This window comes from Sminthopsis crassicaudata, chromosome 2, assembly GCF_048593235.1.
Source record: "Sminthopsis crassicaudata isolate SCR6 chromosome 2, ASM4859323v1, whole genome shotgun sequence".
Classification (NCBI taxonomy): domain Eukaryota; kingdom Metazoa; phylum Chordata; class Mammalia; order Dasyuromorphia; family Dasyuridae; genus Sminthopsis; species Sminthopsis crassicaudata.
Window position 1 is genome coordinate 75,042,568 of NC_133618.1, and position 16,747 is coordinate 75,059,314.

Here is a 16,747-nt window from a genome sequence, read left to right on the forward strand (position 1 = left end):
TGATGAATGTGATAGGACACAAAAGGGTAAAGATGCAGAGAACCTGCATAACTAATTCTGCATGGCTTGTGTCAGTACAAGAGAGATGCAGAAGAGCAGGCATTTCACACAAGAAATGATCGATGACATTATCTTGACAGAATGAGAGCTGGAATGTGGTTACTGTGTCCACTGTGGATGCCATAATACCACCCAACCATGACCCAGCAGCCAGAATCCCACAAATCCTCCAGTTCATTGTGACTGAGTACCTTAAAGGGTCTCGAATAGCAACATAGCGGTCGTAGGCCATCACTGAGAGGATATAGCACTCTGCAATGCCAAAAGACAGGAATGTGTAGACCTGTATGACACAGCAGGAATAGGAGATGGACTTTCTTTCTGAAAAAAAATGTACCAGCACCTGTGGAAACACACAGGATGTATAACAGACTTCTAGAATGGATAAATTAGTGAGGAAAAAGTACATAGGTGTGTGAAGGCGTGAATCCCTCAGTATCAGCAACACAATGAGCAGGTTCCCCAGCAAAATCATCAGGTAGAGCATGAGAAAGAGCAAGAAGAGGTGCACCTGGAGTTCAGGCTGGCTGGAAAGGCCAAGGAGGATGAACTCAGTCACTGAAGTGAGGTTGCTATTCTCCATCTTGTTTTGGGTCTACTGAAAGAACATGGACAGTTATGTTTACAAAGAATTTTATGTTCCAGATTTCTTCTTTCTGGTACTGCTGGAAGATCATATAGAAAATATAAATAAGATTATGTGAATATATACCTTTATGGCTGCAAATCACTTTATATCTGTTATATCATATCATTCTCATTGTAATCATGTAAAGAAGACCAGATATTAATATATTATCATCAGTTTTTTGTATGAAAAATATTGAAGCTCAGAACAATTAAGTGACTTTCTTTTTTAACCTTATTTAATATTATATTTTTCCCAATTAGAAGTAAAAACCATTTTAACATTTTTCAAATTTTGAGAACTAAATTTTTTTCCATCCCTCCTTTCCACCCCATTGAGAAGGCAATGTGACATAGATTATACATGTGCAGTCATGCAAAACACATTTTTATGTAAGTCATTCTATGAAAGAAAACACAAACAAAAAACAATAAAAATAATGAAAGTGAAGAAAAAGATCTTTGATCTGCCTTCAGGTTCTATAAGTTCTTTCTCTGGAGATGGACAGCACATTTCATTATATGTCCTGCAGGATTATTTTAGATTGCTGTATTGTAGAGAATAGTTTATTACTTTGAATATTCATTTTTCTCCTGAAAGATTACACTGTTTCATTGGGCAAGTGCTTCTTGGTTATAATCCTCACTCTTTTGACTTCTGTAATATCATATTCCAAATCCTCTAATCCTTTCATTTAAAACTGCTAGAGTTGGAGCCTTGACAGTGGGGAGAAATGAGGAAGTCACCTGATTTCTAGCCAGTTTCCCTCAGAAACTATGTTAAAGCCTACAAACATATTCTAGAGTAGTAGAACTTAAAAAAGAATGTGGAGTGAAACAATTTTACAGCTTAAGATAGTTTATAATGATTTTGGATTCCCACTTGGGTAAAAGAGAAACAACCCAGTACAGGTCAGCAGATCTTAGCCACAGCACAGATCAGCAAAGGAAACTCCTCAGTCCTGACTTAACAAGACAGTGACAAAACAGGCCAGTGGTGGAGACTCCAGACCCAGTGCAGAAGGCAAATGGCGCCAGCCCAGTAATATAAGCAAAACAATTGACTAGGTCAAGCTACCCTAGCACAATGAGCAAGCTTCCAAACACCTAAGGCTCTAGTGTTCAAAATTAGTGATCCCACATAAAACTCAAGAAAAAAATCATTCCTTATAGAAAAAATAAAAACTAATGACTCTATTAGATATCAAAAATCCATCAAACAAAATCAAAAGAATGAAAAAATAGAAGCAAATGTAAAGTACCTCATTAGAAAAATAAATGACCTAGAAAATAGATCCAGGATAGAGAATATAAACATTATTGGACTACCTTAAACATATGATTGAAAAAAAGAGCCTGAACAGCATCTTTCAAGAATTCATCATGGAAAGTTGCCCTGGTAACCTACATCCAGAGGGTAAAATAGTTATAGCATCTACCAATCACCTTCTGAAAGAAATCCCAAAATAAAAATTCCAAGGAATATTGCAGCCAAGCTCCAGAATTATTAGATCAAGGAGAAAAATACTGCAAGCATCCAGAAAGAAACAATTCAAATATAGAGTGGACATAGTCTGTATTACATAGGACTTAGCAGTTTCTACATTAAAAGATTTGATGGTCTGGAATATGATATTCCACAAGGCAAAGGAGCTTGGACAACAACCAAGAATCAACTACCAGAAAAATTGAGCATAATCTTCAGAAGAAAAGATGACTATTCATCGAAATAGAATACTTTCAATCATTGCTAATGAAAATACCAGAACTAAACAGAAAATTTTATTTTCAAACACAAGACTCAAAAAGAAGCATAAAAAGCTAAACAGGAAAGAAAAACATGTTATTCAATAGGTAAACTGTTTAAAACTTTCAAGGAAAGATGATATTTATAACTCTTGAGATTGTATCTTTATTGGGGCAGTTAGAATTTGATTTGATGATATGAAGAAGAAATTAAGGCATAGAAAAAGAATTATATTGAGAGAAGAGGTAAAATGGAATAAATTAGATCACATGAAAAGGCATATGAAGAACAAAAGGCCGAGAATATCAAGGGAATTAATGAAAAATGCAAAGGAATGTGGCTTGACCGTACAATTTAAAACTATATTACAAAGCAACAATAATCAAAACTATGTGGTACTAGCTAAGAAATAGGGTGTGAATAAGTGGTACACAGGACACAGTAGTCAATGACCATAATAATCTACAGTATAATAAATCCAAAGTCTCCTGCTTCTGAGTTAAAATACACTATCTGACAAAAACTGCTGAGAAAATTGGAAAATAGTATTGCAAGAATTAGGAATTGACTCACATCCTATATACCTAGATAAGGTGCTTTAGACATAAAGGCTGATAACATTAGCAAATTAGGAGACCAAGGAATAGTTTTCCTGTCATATCTATGGAGAAGAGAAGAACTTATGACCAAATAGGACACAAGCAAATCCAATGCAACCAAAATTAGAAGGAAAACAAAAAGCTGGAAAATATGTTTATAGCCAGTGTTTCTGAAAAAAAGCCTCATTTTAAAAATATATAGATAACTGAATCAAACTTCAAATAATGCAAAATATTCCCCAATTGATATATATTCAAAGGGTATGTAAATGTTGGAAAGGAAGTGAGAAAATTGGAACAATGTATTTGTGGGGTTGTGATTTGCATCATTCTGAAAAGCAGTTTAGAACTATGCCCAAAGGCTATAAATCAATCTTCATTGAGAACAATTTAGGTCAAATTACAGAAGTAGAAAATGGAATAACATGCATAGGAGAAAATTAGAATATTGGGATATTTGAGGGAAATAAATTAGAAATCAACTTTGAAAGATTACAAAATTTGAAAAGGGTTTTAAATCCCAAACGAGGGAGATTTATTTTTCCTAGAGGCAATAGAAAAACACTGAAGTTTCTTGAGCAGGGAAATTCGAAGAGCAGAAAAGAGCTGTATGGAGAAGGAATGATGTGGGAAAGCCCTTATTAAGCCCTTGTACCAAACAATAGGGACAAAAAATACAAATAAAAATAGTGCCTTTACTCATGGAGCATATATTCTAGTGGGGAAATGATAGAAATAGAAGAGTCATAGACAGAGAGGAGCATTTTGGTCCAGGACTATAAGACTGGTGGTGAAAAGGAGCATTATAGAGTAGGTTGACAACACATTCTTTCTGGAATGGCAGAGTAAATTTGATTATGGTTTTAGAGGTATTGGAGAATATTAATCAGTGAAAAGACTTGAGAATAAGAAGTTAAGCAGGCCTTGATTCTGCCTGAAACTAAATCCATGAGACATTCACTAGTTGGGACAATGGGATATTAGGGCAGAAATTTCAAAGGGAAAAGGTTAAAAATGTGGTCCTTGGTCCAGGCACTTGGCAAGAAAGCAAGAGATGAACAAGTTAGGTGAAGTTAGCTATCTGAAATATTGGGCAAATTGGAAAGGGAATGGCTCAGAAGTGGAAAGGTTAATAAAGAGGGTTTTGCAATAGTACAGTTGAGAGGTGATTAAGTCCTCAACTAGGATGTGAGTCATGAAAATGGAATTTGACTCTCCATGATCCCTTTTGGGGTTTTCTTAACAAAGATACTGGAGTGGTTAGGAATTTCCTCCTCCAATTCCCTTTATAGATGAAGATACTAAGGCAACCATTGTTAAGTAACTCATGCAAGGTCACAGAGTTAATAATGTCTGACACCAGATTTTTAATTCAGGAAGCAGAGTCTTTCTGATTCTAGACCTTATGCTCTATCCATTGTGCCACCTCACTGCCCCCATGCAAATAGAGAAAAGGGAGTGAATGATGTGTAGATAAAATTGACCAGACCTGATTGATAGGTATTATCATGAGCCCACTGACAACCACCAGAAACTTGACAAAAACATAAATAAACTAAGCCTTCAGAAAGCTAGATGGAACTGTTAGATAAGCATAGATTGACATAGGATCAACTCTGATAACTAAGCTTCAATTAATGAAGTGGGATTATATCAACAGTGGGTATACCCGGAGCTCTATAGAGCATAAAATGATGGCAGGGACCTCTGACACTGACTACTCTGACCAGACAGAACCACAATTGTATTTATTATGTATATATTGCAATTATTCCAGTAGATTTTATGATCTGTGTGACTAGCACAGTGTATAGATATTTTATAAATGAAGCAGAAAATCATACCTTAAATTTTTTGATTCCAAGGCAAATTTTTCAGCCATTCTAATGAACCACTCATAGTAATGCTGACTCCACTCTTGGCCCAAGCTTAGAATCTGCTTGCATACCGACTCTCTTTATACCACTCAGTGTATATAATGATAAAGTTGCAGGTAAGAAAACATGAGTTCAAATAAAGATAATATTTCTGAAGTTATTTGTAAACCTTAAAACACTACATAAATTATAATTTCCTTTGTGAAGATTGTAGTGAATTCAGAAATAACTAGTAACATAGCAATTTTATTTTGGAATGAAGAGGAAGTCTCCAAACAATGTATACTCGCTTTCACATAGAGATGGCCTCCTTAGATCACCAAAACCTATTCTTCCCAAAAGTTAATTTTTTCATACAACTGCTGAAAATTTAGGAGAATTTGAAGAATTTCCCTGCCATTTCTGAGTCAGATGTTAAAAGCCCTTCCAATATCTCTAGACTCAACAAAGTTCATCTGTAAAATCTAAGACCTTTCCAATCACAGATGATTCTGAAGGTGTACTCCCATTAAAGCCTTACCACTGTGTACTTCTTTCATATGAATAATCCTGGCCTGGTGTAGCTGAATCTCTTTCTGTATTGTCCTAAAATGCATGAATGTTGCTTTCTTTTTTGCCTTCTTGAAGCACCACAGTAATAAAGTTCATGTTTTTTCCAGCTCCCTGTGAACCAATTTTCTGTAAAATCTTGACCCTTGATCCTTGCTCTAACCTGAATCATGAAGTCAAATAGGGTACTCTTCCTAAAAAAAAAAAAAAACCCTCTCTCACTTCCTTGGACCACTGTACCACAACTGCATGCCTCTTTCTCTATGTATTAACTTCCTACCTCCAAGGATTTGTTTGTACCAATATAATGTATAACATTAGAAATGAAATTACATACTATCACCTCTTAATAAATTCAGGGGCTATTATATAGCCATGTATTTCTACTGTGCATGGCTATCTCTCCTTTTTCTGGTGTTCTAAGACTTTATCAAGCTGCCATTTTAGGAAAAAAATGTGGGATCCCTTATGTTATCTGAAAGATGAATGAATAGATCAGCATATGAAATGTGTGTTTTCAAAAAAAGTTCTCATTCTGTTTAAGTAATGATATGACTGATAATATGACTAATAATCCTGATTTAAAGAAAATTATACTTGACTAAATGATCTATAATTTTCCTTCTCAACTTTGAGGTTTATTACTTAATAGTATAGCATATTCTCCATTCAGAGATTGGAGGACTTTGGGTTCTTAGAAGCAATAGGAAAAAAGGAAGCCAATCAATCAAGAAACAGAATGGTTTGAGAATGATAATATTTAAGATGTGAAGAAGTTGTAAATCATAAGAAGAAAATGTTTGGAAAATTAGGAAATTAACCTTTGCTTGTGCTGATAGGGGTTGAAATAAGATGGGTCTAGGACAAACAGATTGTTTGGCCATAGGAATAAGTTGGACTGGATATCCTACACATAAAGACCCAGAACAGAAGGATCTCTATGGTATTTATGTCCAAATTGAGACTGGAATTTTCTAATGTGATAATATTGCACAAAAGATCCTGTGTTGAGGATATGCTGCTTTCAGTATTTCATTATAAAAAAAAGGCATAGGAGAAAAGGGGGAGGACAGTTTCTATTCTCAAGGTTATAATAATCAAAGGAATTCTGAATACTTACCTAGAGACAGAGTATAGCAAGTCAGTAGAGCAACTTTAATCATCTACAGAAGAGATCATTGTTCAAATGCAGGCTGGTCAAGGACGCCTCTTCCAACTCTGAGATTTTGTGATTCTGTAATCTTTGAAAGTAACACTTCTATCACTCTCAAGAAGGATATGCCCAGGAATCCCTTCTAAGTAACTAAATTCTTTATGACACTGAATACATTCTTACTGCAGTCTCAGGAAAGCCTGCTTGACACACATTAAGGTTCTCTGAAAAATCCACGTAATTAATATTCATTCAAAATCAGAATGAAATAATGGAACTCAACAAAACATTTATACCATCCAACTTTTTGCACTACAATCCCATTCTTACATAAAAATGAATTAGATTTCAATGTAACTTTTTTAAAAGGATCAAGTTCAATAAAGGAAAGGCATTCAAGGGCGCTCTTGTCTTGTTCAACATGATTTTCAGTGATTTGGGTGAAAAAATACTTGTAAAAATGGCAGTTGGCATGGAATAAGGAAAGATAACTACTATATTGGATAAGAAAATCAGGATCCAAAAGGATCTCTACATGCAAAAGAAAAAAAAAAGGTGAATGAAATTACTTAGATAGAAAATGTATAATAAATGTATTAGCACTGTGCTGAGTGCTAGTGCTAATGATATAAATATAAACAGGTAAAACTATCCCTGACCCAAAGAACCCTTTATACTAAGATGGAAAGACAACCCATAAAGGGGAACCGGGGATGAGGGATTAAGAATGATGGCCCGAGTAGAAGCAGCATGATAAGGAATTGATCAGGAAATGGTCTATGGAGACCAGGTTTGAGGGAAAATAAGGCAGCAAATACAGCTAACTCATAGTTTTTAGCTCATCATTTCACAATAAAAGTATAGATTATCACCTTATCAGATTATTATTAACAAAAAGAACAGGATGACCAAGCAGAAGAATTGAAGGTTGTTCAGTAGAAGAGATGAAGATAATTTTAATGTAAGTAAAACAGGGGATAAATATATGGGAACAAATATAAAGATCAACTGTTTGGTTCAAAAAATCAATTGCAAATATATAAAATCAATAAGACATGGTTTAACAACAAGATCATATAAAAAGACTTGAAGGTTCTGATGAAGTGAGTTCTGTTTTAGTCAGTGCCATGCTCTCAAGCTGAGCAAAAGGGTTTACAGATTGAGAGAAGGATATGACCCCCTCCTAGAATTGTATGATCAGCTCTGAGCAGCACATTTTAAGAGGTACATTTCATTGACAAAATGAAGCATGTTTCCATACAGGGAAATCAGTAAAGTAAAGTTTCTTGAATTATGTTCTATAGGGAAAAGGAAAGGAATTCTTATAGGTTTTTCTTGGAAATTTTTAATTGAATTGTCCAATTTCTTTAAATTCTTGAAGGACAATCTTATGGAAGTGGAAACAACCTTATTCTATGTGGCTCAAGAGAGTAGGAGTTTTCCAAGAAATAAAAGTTGGAGGTGGACCTTTTTTGGCTAAAAATTAATAACTTCCTAATAATCTCACATATTACCTCTTGGCTAAAGGACCTTCCTGTCACTAGAGATGTTCAATCAGAAACTAGAAAACTACCCTAAGCAGTGTAGTGAATGAAATGCTGAATGAGTTAGGAAATAAGAGGAGTCCTAAGATTATCTGAAAATATTGAATGCATTCAAAATCTATAATTTAGAAAATGGTATCTCTGTATCCAACTTTTTTCCTCCCCAAGACATTAAAGATAGGATTTCATTCAAAAAGAAAAACACAATTTGCATTTTAGTAACATATTTTGTAAGTGCTTTTTAATTTCACACACACACACACACACACACACACACACATTAATCTGTACTTCCATGTGTGGGAAAATGAATAGAAGAATAAGGGGTAAGCTTACTCAAAGTGCTGTATCAGTATAATCCTATTCCTACAACTAAGGATTGGTCCATCCTTACCTCTCATTTATGGATGTGATGCAACAATAATGTCTATATTGTCGTCTTCCTTTGTCTTGAATAGAGAGCTGTGATTCAGCCCATTGCCAAACTGTGGGGCAGAAAAAGAAGAGGAAATTCATCCTCTACCCATCTGTATCTCATCTCTACTGCCTAACAATCTAGCAGTTGGACCTGCACAGAGGAGAACACATTATGAAAACAGAAAGAAGGTTGAAACAACCTTTGTCCAGAAAGATCAGGACATCTGAAAATTCAGGGACCAATGTGTTAGAGTTTCAGTCTTCAGATTCACTCATCCCATGTGGGACTGCGGGCTTTTTTGTTTTTGTTTTTGAAGAAACAAGGACCACCAAATTGGGCAAAATAGACTATTTGTAGAAACTTCCTTAATCCCCAAAGTATCCCTGGGCGGAGCTATTGATGGATATAGGCTGATGAGTCACACTGATATAACATTCCCCAATCATGTCATTTTTTTCTCCTGGGTAGGTCAAAATCACATCTTCTCCTGGGTTCTGGAAACTAGGTAGGGATAAATTCCCCAGTTATATCATGAAGTCACTTGGGAGTAATATTAATCCCAGGAACTTTGAGAACTATCACATCATTTGCTATTTATATGGCACTTATTCCAGAATTTAGTCTCCAATGTAAGGGTTCTTAATCAGCGTGGACAAAACCCCACTACATGTGTAATCAAAAAATCTAGTTCTTTGTTTTCCCTAATCTTTGATTTCCTTTGTAATTCTATGTATTTTAATTATGTCTTTATAGATATTCTGAGAAGGGTCCACTTACTTCCTCAGACTGCCAAACAAAACAGGTTAAGAACTACATATTATCTCTTTTACTCTCAACAAACTTGTGTGACTGACAGACAAGCCTGTGTGAAAACAGATTTCTGTGTCTTTTGTTATTTATATGACAAGATGGGAAATAAATCCACAGATGTGATAATAACTTTTCCATATCAAATAACTAGGTAGCCAACTAGACATATATTCTATGCTTCCTGAATCCCAGAGTAAGCTATGATCATTCTACCACACTTTCCCTCTTAGATTAATCTGCAAAACTGGACTTTCTAACAGGCTCCTCCAGTAAAATGTCCTTATTGTACCTCACACAGCTACTTACATTTTGTTACAGCTTCCCCACCCTAATTCTGTTTTTTTATATACTTTGAATTGCTTTTATCTTCTAATAATATTAGTCTATATAATAAACACAAAAGTAAAATATATTTTAAAGTGAACATAATCTTATTAAAATTATATACATATGTATAAATATATAAAATCATATATATTTAAATTACATATGTATGTTTATATGTGTATATACAGATATGTATATTATGTGTATCCATACATATAAGCATGTGTACATATGTACTTGTTTATTTATAGAATATATATAAACTTAAATAGCCTTTGATGCTTCCTAGAAAACATTTGTTACTAGCTGAAGGCATGAAACATTAAACTCACACTTATATAATACTTTACCTATCACAAATCATATACCAACCATATACAGAGACAGGTAGTTTAAGTAATATAACATCCATTTGATAAATAAGAATTCATTATAGGAATAAGAGAAAGAGTTGGATAAAATACATCATCCCTTCTACTAATCTCTTTTTCTTTATTAATTAAAGCTTTTTATTTACAAAACTTATGCATGAGTAATTTTTCAACATTGACCTTGGCAAAACCTTCTGTTCCAAATTTTCCCCTCCTTCCCTTTACTCCCTCCCCAACATGGCAAATTAAATACATTTTTACATTTACATTTAAATACAGATAAATACATTAAATATGTTAAGATATATGTTAAATCCAATATATGTATACATATTAATACCATTATCTTGTTGCACAAGAAAAATCAGATCAAGAAGGAAAGAAAAAAAGAAAGCAAAATGCAAGGAAATAATGAGAGAGAAAGAAAGAATGCTATGTTGTGTTCCACACTCAGTTCCCACAATCCTCTCTCTATATGCAGATGGCTCTCTTCATCACGGAGCAAGTGGAACTGGTTTGAATCATCTCATTATTGAAGAAAGCCACATCCATCAAAATTGATTGTCATATAGTCTTGTTGTTGCCATGTATAATGATCTCCTAGTTCTGCTCATTTCACTTAGCATCAGTTTAGGAAAGTCTCTTCAGGCCTTTCTGAAATCATCCTGCTGATCATTTCTTACAGAACAATAATATTCCATAACATTCATATACCACAATTTACTCAGCCATTCTCCAATTGATTGGCATCCATTCAATTTCCACTTTCCAGCCATTACAAAGAGGGCTGCCACAAGCATTTTTGTACATGTGGGTCCCTTTCCCTCCTTTAAGATCTCTTTGGGATATAAGCCCAGTAGTAGCACTGCTTGATCAAAGGCTATGCGCAGTTTGATAACTTTTTGAGCATAGTTCCAGATTACTCTCCAGAATGGTTTAATCCATTCACAGTTCCACCATCCAATGTATCAGTGTCCCAGTTTTCCCACATCCGCTCCAACATTTGTTATTATCTTTTCCTGTCATCTTAGCCAATCTGACAGGTAGTGGTATCTCAGAGTTGTCTTAATTTGCATTTCTCTGATCAATAGTGATTTGAAGCACCTTTTCATATGACTAGAAATAGTTTCAATTTCTTCATCTGAAAATTGTCTGTTCATACCCTTTGATCATTGGAGAATGGCTTGAACTATTATAAATTTGAGTCAATTCTCTATATATTTTGGAAACGAGGCCTTTATCAGAACCCTTTAGATGTAAAAATATTTTCCCAGTTTGTTTCTCTTCTAATCTTATCTGCACTAGTTTTGTTTGTACAAAACCTTTTTTAACTTAATATAATCAAAATTATCTATTTTGTGATCAATAATGATCTTCATTTCTTCTTTGGTCACAAATTCCTTCCTTCTCCACAGATCTGAGAGATAAACTATCCTATGTTGTTCTAATTTGTTTATAATATCATTCTTTATGTCTAAATCATGAACCCATTTGACCTTATCTTGGTATATGATGTTAGGTTAGTTTCTGTCATACTAGTTTCCAATTTTCCCAGCATTTTTTGTCAAATAGTGAATTCTTATCCCAAAAGCTGGAGTCTCTGGGTTTGTCAAACAGTAGATTGCTATAGTCATTGACTATTTTGTTCTGTGAATCTAACCTATTCCCCTGATCAACTGCTCTATTTCTTAGCCAGTACTAAATCCCACCCAATTCTTGATTCAAAGGCTGTTCCTAATGAACATTAAATAATAATCTGACAATTTGTTCTAGGATTGTAGATATGTCAAAGGCTTGGATATTAATTATTCTTCCTCAAGATAACATGATATTCCACCTGAAAGGAGAAGACAAAAGTGGTATAGAAACCAACCAAGAAATCCTTGTAAAATGTTATTTGGGACAGAGTGAGATTTTGGGCAGGAGTAACCTTCTGTTGGAGATATGAACAATACCAGAAAAATACAAAATAAAAGTATAAGGGGTATTTAGAAGCCTCAGTAGAACTTATTTATATTTATAACTGCACCTTTTTCTTTGGTTATCCTGCTTTGGGTAAGTGCTCTCTCACAGAGAAGTCAATTAAAAAGATTAGTTATTTGAATTGGGAAGATTCCTAAGAGTCAGAAAGGGTTAGTGATTGTTATGTTATCATCAGAGAGTGAGAGCACAGAATAATTTCCATCACTACAAGCCTAATGAGGCCCTCTGGAAGTTCTGCTTTCTCTATCAGAGGTTCTTCTGTTTGAGCAGAAAATTATCACCCAGGGGCACCTTTTGGCAATCCAATTAAATTAAGTCAGAGGGAGAATGTTTGGTTTCTCCTGAATGATTGTAAGTGGGAACTTAGCCCAGCAGCCTTTTATACTAATGTGTCCAAGAATGGCCAGAGACAAAGTGCTCCCAAAAACAGAAGTGGGACATCTCATTACCATTAGTTTAAATAAATTCATAGAGCTCCATGAGAACATTACATATGATCTTCAAGTTATGATCACATGTATTTAGGGTAGATAGGACTCTGATGTAGGGAATAGAGTACTGGTCCTGGGAAGAGGAGTTCAAATCCAGCCTTGAATAGTTACTAGCAGTGTAATCTTAGGTAAATCATTTAACTTCCATCTTCCTCAGTTTGCTCATTTGTAAAATAGGTATAACAATAGCATCAACTTCCCATGATTTTTGTGAAGACCCAATGAATTGATATAAGTAAAGCACTTTGCAAAATTTAAAACCCCATATAAACCAACTATTATAATTATTAGGATTTGCCATCAGGTGACATGCTTTCTGAAGCTGTGCTTTTTGGCCTTCATGACTTGATAATGGTCAAAATCTGTCACCTTGACTTTTCTTTCCCTAATTTCAATCTCTTTGGTTCATCATCAGATGGTGTTTCCTTTCACCCAAGCAGTCTGGAAATACTTCTGACAAGCATCATATGGGACTTGCAAACAAAATCTATGAGTTGCATATGTTCAAACATCATAGTTTAAGTTCTCACCCCACTGCACAGGTCATCAAACAATGCTCTGTTTTGATTAATAACATCACCACCAGATCCAAGTTTTCCTGTCTGTGGTCCAAATGAAATGGAAGCCCCCTCAGGCAACTTCTACATAGAGTTTGAATCTCATATTAGTGATGATGAGCAAAAAGGAAAGGAAGAAGACACACTTAACTTTACACAATACCATCAATTATATCCACTTACTCTTTAATTGAATGAACGTAACATATGAAGTAACTTACTAGTTTCTTTTGCATTCCTTTCCATTTCCAGTTTGTCCATTCACCTATGTATTTATATAAATACTTTCCCATATAGTCATAGTAAAACATAAACTGTACTGAGACACTTAGAATCTGAGTTTGAATGGATCTTAAAGATTACCTCTCCTGAGAATCTTATCCTTTTTTTGTCTTGTGAGACCCTTTGGCAGCCTAGTGACTCCATTCGCAGAATAATATATGTAACTGCATAATATAAAATACATAAGATGAAAACCAATTATGTAAAAATATAGTTATCAACATATTAAAAAATAATTCAGCAATCCCAACTCTTGAGTCTAATCTTTGCATGTAGTTCAATATCCAGTACAATATTTCTAACAACCTCTTTTCTCACCTAACCCAGCAACTACCCTACTTCAAGATCTCTTCTGTCTTGCTTGGACTGTTGCAATAACCTCCTCAGTGATCTTTCTAGCTCATACTTATTCTATCCTATACACACAACTACTGAACAATATTCCTGAAGTATAGTTCTGACCATATCTTTTCCGATTCTATAAACTTTTATACTTCTCTATTACTCTTACAACCAAGTAATTTAATTTAAAGACCCTTGACACTTTCCTCTTGACAACTTAAAGATCTTTACAATCTAGCTCCTCCCTATCCTTTCCAGCTTAATTTTATTATATTTCTATCAAGCCAAACTCAACTTGTGAAAAACACTTAATCTCCTCCAAGCCTGGAAAATGGTCCTGTCTCATCTCTGCCTATAAGACTCTATGATTTCCTTCAAAGCTCAGCTCAAGTAATACTCATACATAATGCTTTTTCTGCTCTTCCAATTTCCAATGCCCTTCCTTCAAATTATTTTGCAGTATTCAATAAATATTTGTTGATGAATTCAAGAGGTCTCTGCCTGAAGATCTCTTGGGATAAGGAACTCAGTCCTCTTAAGACAGCTCATTTTACTTTGAGGCACCTCCATTTTCTAAGAAGCTGCACTATATCACAATCCAATAATCCTCTCTGTAATATCTAGGTCTTGCTCCTGATTGTGATGCCTTGTACAACACAGAAAGAGTCAAATTGTACTAAGACCTTTCTTTGCTTCGTTTAAAAATTTCTATATAAAAAATCCCATGCAATTCTATAATATATGTGTATATGTATATAAATATACAAAAAGAGACCATGGTTTCTGGTTCCCTTGACAACCTCATTAATTTTTTGTGATGGATTATGGTTTGCAAATGTTCTTCCGAAGATGTGGCACTTTGAACTAAGCATAATACTTCCAATGTATTGTGACCAGAGACAATCACATGTGAACAACCATAAATCTTGATATAGACATCATGTCTTTCTCAAGGTAAATGTAAGATCACATTATCACATCATATTGAGCCTGTCATTCACCAGAATCCTCAGTACTATTTGCCATCCATACTCTTCCTCTCTTCTTGTAATTGATATTTTGATTTTAAGATGAAGACTTTACATTTATCTCTATTTAGTTTGCTTTTATTAGACACAGCTCAGTTCTCCAGCGTTCGAGGAAAAAATATTTGATTTATCAGAGGAACATGACAGTAATTCTCTCCTGCAATTGCTCAAAGTTTCAAGACCAGGGGGAACAGAGAGTAGGCAAAGTTTTGAAATAAAGATTTAAATTTATGGGAAGTATCTTGAAGTTCAATTAGTATTAATTTCTTGCTACTCCCTATATTTTGGCTCCCTAAACTTAGAGAAATCCTCTATTTACTGAATTGCTCATTCCAGATCTTCTAACTTCATCCCAAATCCACTATAATAACCCATCCAGCATGGCACTTGGATTCATTATTCTCCATTCCTCTCTCTAACTTGTCCCCCTTGCCAGTCTACAAATTATATGTCCTGTCTCTGATGTCTTTAATTACTAGGACATTCAGATTTTGTCTATGGAATACAGTAACATTGTTCTCTAAATTCCAAAGAGAGATGACCTAGTGTAGCCACAATAGTAGACAGACATTCTGCTATTCCTCCATTGTAAGAGTTTTAAAGATTAGAAAGTACCAACAGCAATTATTTCATATTTCTAACAAATTAGCCATACTATAGAAAATATTTGAAACCTTGAAATACATACATTCCTTGCTCCGTCATTATTTGGAAGAAATGGGCCCTGGCCCTACATAACAGAAACTAGTTTTATCTTCCTCCAAGGGTAAAGATGCCTTATGATTTGCTATTCATCCTGCATTTATTTTCTTAAGTCAAGCATTTATTATATAGTTAGTTTTGCCAGGCATTACAAAGTCCCTGCCCGACAGATGTAATAAATTGAAATAGGGAAGTAAGCTAGGATCTGGACCATCTAGCTGGGATTGGAGATAAAGCACAATGAGGACTTAAGTTCAAATCTTGCCTCAGACACTTAACACTTCCTAGCTTTGTGACCATGGGCAAGTCACTTAACCCCAATTGTCTCAGCAGCAACAGATATTTTGTTTTTGGTTTTTTTTCCCCTAAACTTCATTTCTATTCTGCCCTTTTCTCACTCTTCATTCTGTGTCCCACTACCTCTAGACTTTTGAGGTAAAACTTTCATGGCATCAGTTGTTATTGATCCTTATTATATTAGATACAATGACATTTGTGAACTTTGCTGCAGACCCAGAGACATCCCACTAGTAGTTCAACTCAGGTCCTTGATTGATAAGACCAAATCCCTGTAGAAGAGAAAAAAACATTATGAACACAATTAGGACCGTTCCTGTAAGTACTACAGACAAATTTGCCAACAATTCCAGTTCTGTCAATACATGAGACCAAAGGAACTTCAGTTTGCACAATTCTGCTAACTGAAAGACTTCCAATACATCTTAATTTTAGGGCTCTGTATATAAAGATGATATGGCAAAGAATGGCCTTATAGTAGATGTGATCTCCTTATTCAATTTACAGCCTTGTTTTAAAAATCCTACTCTAGATCTTTTCGTGGAGCAGGTCAGAGATAGTAATCTTATGGGAGATATTGGAGAAGAACTGAACAAAGAATTAACAAAGGATTAAAAAAAACTCAGTCTTCTTGAGAGAGCTCATTTTACTTTGAGGAACCTCCATTTTTTAAGACGCTTCACTTTATATCACAATGCAATCATCTTCTCTGTAATACCTAAGTCTTGCTCCTGGCTATGATCCCTTGTACAATACAGAAAAAGTCTAATGTACTCAGTCATATCATGCCAAGCTCTTTCTTCACTTAGTTAAAAAAAATTCTATGCAATTCAATAATGTATGTATGTGTGTGTATGTATATAAATGTTTATAAAGAGACCATGGTTTCTGGTCCCCTTGTCACCCTCATTACCTTTTTTGATGGATTATGGTGTGCAGATGTCCTTTCTAAAATGTGGCACTTTTTTTCTCTATTTTTATTA

The 16,747-nt window shown here is 34.7% G+C and overlaps 1 protein-coding gene across 4 annotated transcripts in view; it reads left to right on the forward strand.

Moving 5' to 3' along the window:
- LOC141554569 (olfactory receptor 1f45-like) overlaps nucleotides 1-16,747 on the forward strand; it is a 122,389-nt gene that overhangs the window by 61,269 nt on the left and 44,373 nt on the right. For 2 of the 4 annotated variants that reach the window (XR_012485895.1, XM_074286580.1), the window contains exon 2: nucleotides 8,615-8,762. The exons of the other annotated variants lie outside the window; for them this stretch is intronic. The gene's annotated coding sequence lies outside the window, so the exon portion shown is untranslated. The remainder of the gene's footprint in view (nucleotides 1-8,614; nucleotides 8,763-16,747) is intronic. 4 annotated transcript variants of the gene reach the window in all.